This window comes from Cupressus sempervirens, chromosome 2, assembly GCF_028749045.1.
Source record: "Cupressus sempervirens isolate cs-2001-9-10 chromosome 2, ASM2874904v1, whole genome shotgun sequence".
Lineage (NCBI taxonomy): Eukaryota > Viridiplantae > Streptophyta > Pinopsida > Cupressales > Cupressaceae > Cupressus > Cupressus sempervirens.
The window spans coordinates 279497291-279510120 of NC_143119.1; the positions used below are offsets into that span (position 1 = coordinate 279497291).

General features: G+C 33.3%; 1 pseudogene; it reads right to left on the reverse strand.

Moving 5' to 3' along the window:
- Positions 1 to 782: 782 nt before the first annotated feature.
- LOC149572133 (basic leucine zipper 34-like) lies at positions 783 to 12097 on the reverse strand (annotated as a pseudogene).
- Positions 12098 to 12830: the final 733 nt, after the last annotated feature.

Sequence of the window (12830 nt, forward strand, 5' to 3'; positions counted from 1 at the left end):
ACATGGTTTTGTATATGGCAAGCATTAGTGTTGATATTTCTATTGTTGCAAAGGCTTGGAATGAGCTGTTTGTTAGGATTCACTTATTATCTAACTGTTTTTGTAGAATGTGTTGATGGAATTGATTCCCAACATGTACTTGGATATGGATTTTTTAAGGAAGGTAGGCACACCAAAGTATCTTATCCATTAGAAGGAAACCATGTAGATGTGGCTAGGCATACTTTCCACAATAGACACTTCATTTAGTGCCTACAAGAAAAGGCCTCATCTACCAATGTACATGCAATATCTTTTTTTTTCTTTGTATTCTCACCATAGAGTATCTTGGTATCATTTTTTTCATACAAAACTGGTGTCTTTATTGGAAGTTGTAGAAGTTGCATGAGTTACATGCATGGCTAAATTATTCTATAGATATATATATATATATATAGTATATACATATTCCTCATTGAAAAGTAGATATATATGCACATGTGCCTGTATGTCTATCCATGTATGTATGAATTTATGCGAGCATGCAAGTATCAATATGTATGTATCCATGCAAGTATGTATATATGTGTGTGTGTGTGTGTAGATTTAATATCAATTAAAAGTCATAATATGATAAATTTTATGTACATATGCTTGCATAGTACTAGGGTGATAGCATGATACCATTCAAGAACTAGATACTCCTATATGGTTATAGTATGATCTTTAATAGACAATAAAATGAATTAGACATTTTAAACAAAATTTCACCTAATGCATTGCCAATAGTATGCATAACAAACCTACAGTGCATTGACACTTCTTTGAAGTTATGAAATGTACTAAAGCTTTCTTACTCTGGGTCTTTGTGAAAATTGCCTATTCGCTAAAATTTTGAAAAATAATCAAAAACTTATAAGAATAGGAAGGGAGAACCCAATAACAAGACACCTATAGATTCATACCATTCAAGTGATTCTAAGAATTCATATTTCAGGGCTCAATATCTAAGATGTAAATAATAGAAGTCTTACCTTTTGACCCATTTTGGATCAATGTTTGCATCAAGTTCCATTCCTAATGATGACAAGGGAATTTCAGTCTTGGTGGTCTGGAGTGGTTTCTCACTTTTGTTAACACTTTAAAATTCTTGCTCACTTTTGAACTGGCCAAACATAGTCATTACTTTCTCTTCCACTAAAGGCTAATTAATGCTATTGTGATCAGATGGAGTAGAGGGATTCTTAGAGGTTACCTATATGTTTGAACATCTATTATCCAAAGCAGATGCCTGATGATTAGGAGGATTAGAAGATTGGTTTGACTAACTTTTTTTGAAAGGCTCAACATCACTAAACATGGACATAATCTACTCCTCATCCAATCTATCAAATTCTTGAGATCATTTGGAAGGTATAGATGCTAAACTTCTATAATCAAACTCATCTTCCTCTGCAATTTCCTCTATTATATTAGAATTTATGAGGGCTTCCAAAAATGCAAGTCAATCACTTGTTGATCATGTATGATGGGCACCCTTCTTTGGAGGTATCTCAAAAGGTGTGTCCAATAGATCATCTATCCATGATGGTTGGCATTGTGAGAGATAGCCTACTAAAGGTGTGCACTAATATTTTAAGCTATGCCCCTCGAAAGAGAAATTATGTCAGCCCATGTACATATTATTGTCATCTTGACCACTGGAACCCATAAATGGTGGGCTTTTAGGAGGCAACTGAGGTAGCTTTGAGGATGTGAGTCCCTAATTTGTCAAAGAATTATCACTCATTCCCTACTGTACCATTCGTAATTAATATGAAAAAAATGCTAATGTGGAGTAGTCCAAAGGTTTTTTTTAAATTCTTTTGATGATATGCAAATTTTAAATGAAATTTTAAAATCTAGCCTCTTCTTCCTTTCTTTTCTTGATTCTTGTTTTAGACATCTTTTAAGCTTTGCATATACATTTTTCCTTTATTTATTATTGTTATGCTAGTGATGTTTTTCAATCTAGGTATTAGTTGTAGGCATATGTATAGACATATGTGTTCTAGAATTTGTATCAACTATTCTATCTACAAGAAACTGTGGCTTTATTCTACCTTTGGAGGAAGTTGTGCTATACTCTCAAGGATGTGCAACTTATGATCTTTCTATCGAGACTGTAGAAAAATTTGAGGGTGCATTTGCTCATCCACAAGTATGCAAAGGCCATTTTCTATTGTTTTGGTGGGAATATTGAGATAGTAATGAGATAGTTCCTAATATTTTTTGGAATCAAATATGTTTTATGTGTTCATTTCTTTCTTTTTAATTTCCACAATTCTTGTTGCATCAAGTGGTGCAATTAAAAATCATTCATTAGAGGTAGCTTTTTCTAGTCTATTAGGTTTTAATGATAATTTTTGTGGGAAAAATTAGCTTTCAACCATTGTTTTCAATCGGAGCTCTAATTTGATAATTTCTAGTTCTTAGATAATTTGTCTTTTTTACATGGAGGCTTTTTGGATCTCCCTATACACTATGGTTTGCGGCAGGTGAAATAAAAGGCATAATCATGGAGATACATTTTACATAAAAATATAGCTATGCGTAGTGACTTGTATGATATTTGATGTTTAGTGTCTCCCATTGGTATTATCTCTATATTGACCAAATTTCCATTGCATCTTTTATGACAAAAAAAATATCATCCCAGCTTGATAATGATTTCACACTTTTAAGATCAAACAACATCCATTTCATGGGTAGATTTGATAAATAATGCACATAGAAGCTCATCAAACAAGTTGAGCTGAGGAAGGTCTAGATGATCTTTTTCATCATTATGGCTACAATGCCATTGTTGATTATGAGGAGTATCATTAGAAATGCTACCACCAATATTTTGTGAATGTGATGATGAATAATGTGCGCAGAATATGATATCATTTTTCATTTTGAAATTATTTAAATCATCATTGTGATGGTATACCATCAAATGTGATTCAAGATTCTCTTCTCTAACCAATTTATTGTGATATTAATTGATCATAGGTCCAACACATGAAGCTTCTATTTCATGCGCATTATAGAGTTGATTGCATTGGTTGCCTACATTAAAATCTTCAATTTGGCATTGTGAAGAGTATGCAATGCTTTCATCTACTGCAGAATGAAGAACCCAGGTTATATCATTTGTATTACCAATTTTCTAGTAGTTTATTGTGTCTCCACTTCTATTTAGAAATTTTCTTTCATGTGAAAATTGTTGAGTGATTACAAATCTATAGTATTGCTACTTTTATTGAACACATTGGTATTTGTGAACTTTCCTACACAAGGAGATGAGTTTTCCCATTGTGTATTTTCCACCACATAGCCCTCATTTTACCACATTCTAATAGTCCATTGAAAGGCTTTAAGGTTGATGTAGGAGCATCCTAGGTGTAAGGGCAATCTTGCATTACATAAAAATATTTTATTTTTGGCCTTTTCTATTTTAATAAGGACTAGTAGATAGGGTGGTTACTATTTATGGAAACTTACTATTTTTAGTAAGTTTTTCATACAAGATTAGAACATTCTCATTTTCTATAAGAAGGTTCATTTTAGAGTTGTAAGCCTACCATAAAAATCTCATTGCTCAAGCATTAGCATCAAAGAAGTTATTGCAGATTTTTAGTGGAAAAATTTGCAAAAAAAATTGTAGGCTCATTGTTGGAGGCCTTAGACTGCCCAGATAAGGTCTACAAACTTGATGGAAGGGCACTAGCATAGTTCTAAGCCTATAGATCAAGAGCTGGTGTTTCTGAAAAGTGGTTATAATAGCCAATCAAAGCAACAATTTGTGAGTTATGACCTTCGAAAGTTGGGCTACCAAAATTTCTAAAATAATTTGTCAAAGATGTATTTGGCTAACTCTATGTGTATTGTTAGGGTCTATCAGCCCTAGGTATTAAGTCTAAGCATGTAGAACCTTTTTGGGTGGCATAAAACTACCTATTTAAGAAAGGCCCAAAGATTGTCTAGGATAGCTCTAGGTGATAGTTTGCAGTATTGTCTTGTAGATTACTATAATGAAGGTGCCCATTTGGGTTAGCATATTGTAATTGAGAATTTTTTAATTCCACATTTGTGGCAATAATAAGAAGTTCATATTTTCTTCTTGTATTTCCTATTGTTTCTTTGTTTTTGTTATGATTTTATGGTATTAAGGGGAGTATCTTCCATCAAGTGGTATCAGAGCTAGAGTTCTTGAGTGTGTGGATAGATTGTTGACGGTAAGGTAGTTCACACTAGGACTATGGTTTAGGCTAAGTGTGTAGGTAGATTGTTGATTGTGAGGCAGTTTGTACTAGGGTTTCAATAGAAGTACAAAAATGCCTCCATGAAGAGAGCATGGAAAAAGAGATATAGGTGTTACACCTAAAGGTTTTTTAGCCCTCCAAAGACAAATGCAAGCATTGGAAGAACAAATGCATTAAGGAATGAATCTTCCCATAAGAGATGAAAGTAAGGATGCGGATGAAGTAGAAGAAAATGTCAAAGCATAGGCAATTCTAAACCCACAGGAAGAGAGGCTTTTTAGGGCCATCTCCAAGGTTAGAAAAAGACCTAAGTTTGAGGTTCCCACATTCTTAGGAAATCTTAACCCAGAAGAGCTTATTAATTGTATTAATGAACTAGAGGAGTACTTTGAGTATGAAGATATTGAAAATTCAGATAGGGTCAAGTTTGTGAAAGGAAAATTGGAGGGACATGCAAAAATATGGTGGCAAGATGTTTAGTTGGAATGAAATAGAAAGGAAAAGGAAAAAATCACCAGATGGGATCAAATGATAGCTAGAATGAAGTGAAAATTCATTCCTATGGATTATGAGCTTGATCTATTGAAGAAGATATAAGGAATGAAGCAAGTGGGAAAATCTATTAAAGAGTATACTAAGCAATTCTACCAAGTTCTCATTAGAACTAGCCATGCAGAAGTTGATAAGGAGAAAGTTGCCCATTATCTTAATGGGTTAAGGCCCAACATTCATGATGAGTTGAGTCTAGTTTGGATGAATAGTATTGAGGAGGCATAACAGTTTGCCTTAAGAGTTGAGGAAAAATTGAGCAAGACATTTGACAATAAGAATAGTGGAAGAGGTCATGGTGGAAGATCTAGCAAACAGTCTTATGGAAGCCATAATGATGATCAGAATAACAAGGATGATGCTGGAAGTAGCAATCAGAACCAAAGGGGAAACAATTCCAATTGTTTCCATGGTCAGAACAATAGAGATTAGAGAGGAAGAGGTAGAGGCCAAGGATCTAGAAGAGGAGGCTTTCATGGAAAAAAAATTTCACTACAAGCAAGAAGGGCATAGAGCATTTGAATGTATCTAGTGCCATGGAAGGATAGATCAAAGAATAGAAGGCCAGGTGAGAGTTGCACATGTTGATGAAGATGCCAGATCCTCACATTCTCAAGATGTTGAAAGAGGAGAATTCCTCGTTAATAGAAGAGTCCTACTAAGTGGTGAGAATGAATCTAATCAAAGAAGGAGTTTGTTTTGAACAAGTTGCAGATGTGAAGATAAGTGTTGTGATGTGATCATTGATGGTGGAAGTACTAACAATCTGGTGTTGAAAATGATGGTCACCAAATTGAAGCTAAAGAGACAAAAACACCCACATCCATACCATATTGCTTGGGTGCAAGATGACCACAAGGTTATGGTCAATGAGCAGTTCTCAGTGAAGTTCAAGACTGGGAGCTACTAAGATGAGGTACTATGTGATATCATACCTATGGACATATGTCATATGTTGTTTGGTAGGTTGTGGCAATTTGAAAGGCATGTTGTACATGATGGGCGAGCAAAAACCTACACTCTAACTAAGGATGGAGTGAAACATAAGTTGAAGTCATTGAAGGATAAAGAAGAAAATGTATGTAGTGCTACCAGAATATGTTTTTTTGATGGAGAAAAGTTTCTTAAAGGTATGAAACATGAGCATATGTGTTTTTCTGTGATTCCTAAAGATAGTAAAAAAAGGTAGAGGAGGTACCTACAGAAGTTGCAAATATATTGGAAGATTTTTCTAATATTGTATTAGATAATAAATCTAATGGATTGCCCCTAATGAGGAAGATCAATCACCAGAAGGATTTGGTTCTAGGAGCTAGTTTTCCAAACAACACAATGCATAGAATGACACTAGCAAAAAGTGAAGAGTTGAATAGGCAAGTTCATGGGTTGATTCGAGAGAGTCTAAGTCCATGTGTTGTACCAAAAGTGTTAGCACCAAAGAAGAATGGAGAATGGAGGATGTGCATAGATTCTCTTGTTATCAACAAGATCACCATCAAGTATAGATTTCCTTTGTCGAGGATGGATGATATTATGGATTGTTTGAGTGGAGCTCAGTATTTCACAAAGATAGATCTGAAGAGTGGGTACCATTAGATTCATATCAAAGGAGGTGATGAATGGAAGAATTCTTTCAAGACAAGGGACAAACTATATGAGTGGTTAGTCATGCCTTTTGGGCTAACCAATGCACTAAGCACTTTCATGAGGCTCATGAATGAGGTACTGAAGGAGTTTCTAGGTAAGTTTTTCATTTTTTATCTAGATTATATATTGATCTTTAGTAAGACATTGGAGGAGCATTTGATTCATATTCACAAGGTGTTTGAAAAGTTGAGGGAAGAAAAGTTGTTGATAAACTTGAAAAAGTGCAGTTTTGTAAAGGAGGAGTTGGTGTATCTAGGATTTGTAGTCTTAGGAGAAGGTTTGAAAATGGACCTAGAGAAAGTGAAGGCTATCCTTGAGTGGCCTACTCCAAGGAGTGCAATAAAGGTAAGATCTTTTCATGGACTCACTACATTTTACATAAATTTCATAAGAAGTTTTAGTAGTATTTATGGACCCTTGACTAAAACAATGAAAGGAGATAGGAAAGAATTTAAGTAGACTATAGTAGTAGATAAGAGTTTTAATTTATTGAAATAGAAAGTTATTGAGAAACCTGTTTTTGTACTTCTTGATTTTAACAAGGTTTTTCAAGTGGACTGCGATGCTAGTGGTACTACAATAGGAGCAATTTTGAGCCATGAAGGTAGACCTATTGCTTATTTTAGTGAGAAGTTGAATGATGCAAAAAGAAAATATTATGTTTATGATCAAGAATTTTATGCCATAGTTCAAGCATTGAAGAAGTGGAGACACTATATTCTTCCTAAGGATTTTTTTTTGTATACTGATCATCAAGCTTTGCAATATTTGAATAGTCAAGGAAAATTGAACCAAAGGCATTTAAAGTGGGATGAGTTTTTGTAGAGTTATACATTTTTTTTGAAACATAGAAGTGGGAAGTCTAACAAAGTTGTAGATGCTCTTAGTAGAAGAAAGCTTTTGCTGACAAAAATGTAGATAGAGGTGGTTGGGTTCAAGGAACCTAGTACATTGTATCTAGATGAGGGTGAACCCACAATAGTGGGTTACACTTTTTCAGAGGAAGAAATTCCTCCAAACAAGCGCGGGTCCAAAAAATTACCCATATAGTTTCGATAGAAGCTCTTTTTCAAAGTTTCGATCGAAACTAATTACTTTCGATAGAAAGTAACTGTCGATCGAAACTAACCGAGTTTCATAGTTTCGATCGAAACATGGAACGCGGGTTTCCCTGCGGTTTTAAAGTTTCGATCGAAACTTTACTTAAGTTTCGATCGAAACTATGAAACCCGCTAGCATAAATAGCGGTGCAGTCGGATTCTCTCCTCATTATTTCGATCGAAAGTTGGAGAGAGACTGGCATCCACTTTATCGACCGTCTGAAAAAAGTATGAAACATTTGTTTTTTCTTTTTTCTATTTTTTTAGTTAAAATTTATATAATTTTTCGTATATTTTATTGTTTTTTATATATGTTTCTTTGTATATTTTATTTTACTATTCATGCTTAAGCCTCTAATTTTATTATGAATCTCTAAATGCACAAATAAGATTTTTTTCAAGATAATTTTCATCTATATTAGATCTAAGTATATAATATTGTCTTTTAATTTAAATTTTATTTAAAAATTTATTATTTTAGATTTTTTGAAATGTATTTAATTTATGTATTTATTACAATGTTGAATGATTAGATTAGATGTAAATTTATTGTTTAAGTTACATGTAATTTTACAAATAAATATAATTTTGACTTAGAACCATATAACCTTGACCTAGAACCATATAACCTTGACCTAAAACCATATAACCTCGACCTAAATTTATTATTTAAACTATAATCATGACCTAACAATATAGTTATGTACAATAAAACCCTAAACATATATAAGTACTTAATCACATAACAACTCGCGAAGGGATCCAAACAAAAAACTTCTAATACTATTTAAAATAATTTTACTTAAATTGTATTGTACTTTGTTTCATGGATCTAAAATGGATGATGTAAACTATTCTATAAATGTATATTCTTTCAGCCTTTCATACCCTGTGACATGTACAGTGGATGATTGTGCATTCCGAATTAATTTGCCAAGTGGCATTCGGAACAAATGTATATAAATTATTTAAATGGATTGAACTGAAGTCTAGTTAATATTATTTCATGTGGATGTGTTATTTATTTTACTTTTAGTACTTATAATTATTTAAAAATGAAATGTAAATGTGCTCATTAAGGAATTTGCAATCTCTTATGTTTTTTATAATTGTAAATTATTGTATGTATGTTATTGTTTGCTTAGTAAAACTTTTGATTAGTTCTTTGGATCCCTTGGCTAGGCCTCATTTAGAATTAACTATAATGTCAGTTTGTAAATTGAATTTAAAAATAATCTAAGTATATAATTAACTATATTATAATTCAATCACATGTCTTAACTTGGGTCCAGATCCTAAATTAAATACATATATAAGAATGTCAGAGATTAATTTGCATCTAGGTAAGAATATAACATACATATACATACATACTTGAAACATATATAACTTAGAATGTGTATGACCTAAAGAATACATGTTACAACCTTTAATTAATAAAAGTTAATTATAAGAACATAACTTGATTAAATAATATACAAGTTACATAAAAAAATGTACATCATATAATCTAATGTTCATGTAAAGATTAAATATATTTAACTTAAATTTTAAGTCTTAAGTTCCGTAATGCTAAATAGTAGCCCTAAATTATACTAAACCTGGTCATAATCCTAACTGCAAAACCCTTTAATCATAAATTATAACCCCTAATCTTAGATGCACACTTGAAACCATAAAACTTTTCTAAATCTCAATTTGAACCGTAGAGGTCTAAATGATAAACCCCAACATTAAATAGTAAATCATATTAATACTTGATCCTAACTTTAATTATATAAATTTATTTAAACTATGTGTTAAAACCATAATCAAAATTTTTATTGCTAATACAAATCCTAACCCTCAGAATCATAATTCTAGTTCAACATGATGTAAACCCATACCCTAACCCTCTAACCATACTTCTAGCAATGATCATGTACAAACCTATAAGCTATAATTGAATAAATGTTAGACCATGACCCTAAATTATACTAAACCCTAGAATCAAGATGTATTTACACTAAGATCCTAAAATTTGTTAAATTTAAATGCTAAACTCTAATTTTAAAAGCTAGCTAGATATAAACTAATTTAAGTACTAAACCATTATTCTAACCCTAATCATAAATTATAATGGTAATTTCCCTTATACTAGATGATAAGCCCCAACCCTTATCCTAAATTATAAGCCCTAATCATAATCCTAGATCCATAAATTTAAACCCTGATGTACAAACCATAACCCTAAAAATAATACTAATACCAATGTCAACCCATATCCTAACCCTATAAATAGTACTAATAGAAATTTAAACCCAATGTACCCTAACCCTAGAATCATAACTATAACCCTAAATCCTAAATCCCAACTTGCCTACTTTACTAACCCTAATTGATCTAGACTATAATTTCTACTCAGGTACTTGGGACCTCTGACCACATGATCCTAACCCTTTAATCGTGGTCTCAATCCTAAATCATAGCCCTAACCATAATTCTAACTCTAACCCTAAACCTAAAACTAAAATTTAATTATCCAAACCCTAACCCTAACCTCAAGATCTTAAAATTTAATTTCTAAACCCTTATATTATAAATGATAATTTACGGGCTAAATCATAAGATTATATATATATAATCCATGCATATCATATCAAAAGAATCATATAGAAATGTCATTTATGACATGTCCATCATATCAAAATATCAAAAAATGAGTGATATCATAATTTAGCATTATATCTTAATATTTAACACTAAAATAAACTAACCCCTAGGTCTTGACCTTAAACCAAATTGAATATATCAAACTAGATTGAAAGGTAACCCTAGCCCTTAACTAATTAATATTATACTTATAAACCAAATTGAATTAAACCATGATCATAAACAGGTAATTATATATCCCAAGTTAATAGTAGAAACCTTGAATTTAACCTTAAATCCTTTCCCCAACCATTAACAAAATTGAACCGTTACCCTAAGATTGAATTGAAACGTTAATTCAATTTATTAACTCTTGTCCTAATTTAAACCTAAGCATGTAAACCTAATCAAATAGTACAAACCAAATTGAACCCTAATCCTAAAACTAATTAAACTAATTAAACATTGATATCAAGGTCTCAAAATGATACATCAATGTTATATATATGTACACAAATAGATCTATATATGCATATGTGTCATGATATATATATATATATATATATATATATATATATATATATATATATATATATATATATATATATATATATATATATATATATTTGCACATATCATGTGCACGTGTATATATATATGCACACGTATGCATGTATATATACACATGTGCATGATAGATCTATATGTGCAAATATACATATCATGTACATGTATATACACATATATCTATATATACATATATATGCACATATTTAAACTTTGTGGACCTAAATTACATCTGACAAGTTTATGTGCACACATATGTCTAAAACCTAAGTTGAACATTCAATCTAACTTAGATAGATATATAACTTGCACACATGTAGTTCTTAAAAGGTCCCTGAGTTACAAACATTATATATATAACAACATATGTGTTTTAAAATTTAGTTTTCTTTTAAGGTATATGTTCATTTAAGTTTTAGGACTTTTATATATATGTAGACATGTACGTGCATGTTTAATTTTATTAAAAAAATTTAGATACAAGTTTTTTAATTTTGTCAAATTGTACATACATATATGTTAATATAAATTTCAAGTTTATTAAATGTCATACATTTTAATTTTAATTTTCAGGTTTACACATTATACACGCACCTACATACATTGACATGGCTGATCAACAACCTTCTATCCCCCCCGAGCATCCTGTCCCCCTCGAGCAGCCTATACCCAAGCCTGAGCAGCCTATCCTGGGCCCTGAGCAACAGCCTATACCCAAGCCCGAGCAGCCTATCCCAGGCCCTGAGCAGTAGCCTATCCCCCCTAAGCAGCATCATGTCCCCCGTGATCAGCTACCTATCCCAGCTCAGGAGCTCTATGATCGCACTAACCAAGAGATTCATAGACTCTAGGAATCCCTAACTAGTGGCACATGCTCCAGTGTTTATAGTGGTACATGCCAGACTATCTTACATAGCCTGACATTTATTTGAGATGAGATTCATGGCACTACCCCATATTTTTCACATACTATATAGGTTGTCCTTGACAGTAAGAGATGAGAGGTCTCCTCTGGTCTTTCACTCCAAGAGATGCAGGGCTTGGTGCCCAAAGATGTCCTGAAGAGGGAATTTTTCCCTCATTATCTTTCACAAAAGTATGTGAAGGGGTATTCTCCCCTTAAGTGTATAGATCCATAGATGGCTGTATTGATATACCCACGCTTCCTTGCTACCCATGGTCGTTATCCAAATAATGACCAAATTCCACTCTATTTTACCCGACAGCTTTATGCAGAGGTTCGCTTACGTAGGGCAGTGAACTACACAGATTTACAAGGACATTTAGGACAGGGGCGTGGTAGATTGGCTGATAGGCAGCCAGGTCATCCCCCATTGGCACATAGATCGATTGTTGGAGAGAGGGCACCTGCTATTTCCCCTGTGTTAGGTCCATCAGCTGATGAGGCCATGCGTACCACTCAGTTACGTGGGGTCCTTTAGGGAGTTGGAGAGATTGCAACAGCTGTCAGATCTATTTTGAGTGATGAGGTTGGTCAGTATTTGATGTCTCGTCGGCATTCCAGATCATCATCCTATGCTTCATCTTCAGGAGACTTGTACAGTGCAGCAGGCATCCCTTAAGTGGCTAGCTTAGAGGGTCTCATTGGAGTGTTGGCACGAGATACTATGATTGGTTTGGCTGAGGATTTATTAGATACATATAGATTTGTATCAGAGCATCTTGGCATACCCATATCAGATGTTCAAGGTCGTGTCCATGGTAGTACTAGGACACATCCTCAGCCATATTCCTCTCATCAATCAGGTAGTGGTCATGGTGGTAGTGCACATGATGATCCATCTACTGACCACTCTTTTGCTCCACAGAGACATATACATACCACAGACCCTTTAGTCAGTGTTACAGTGCAGGCTCAGAGTTCAGATGTGGGCCTTGATGATGTTGATTTGAGCTTATCGACCACAGGGTGGATGGACTTGTTGACACATGATGATTCTACTTCTATGCCATCTCATGTACATAGTCCACTTGGCTCGTCATTATTAGGACATGTGCTAGTCACCAGCCATGGGGCCCGCGTAGATGCAGAGATTGAGCTTGATGC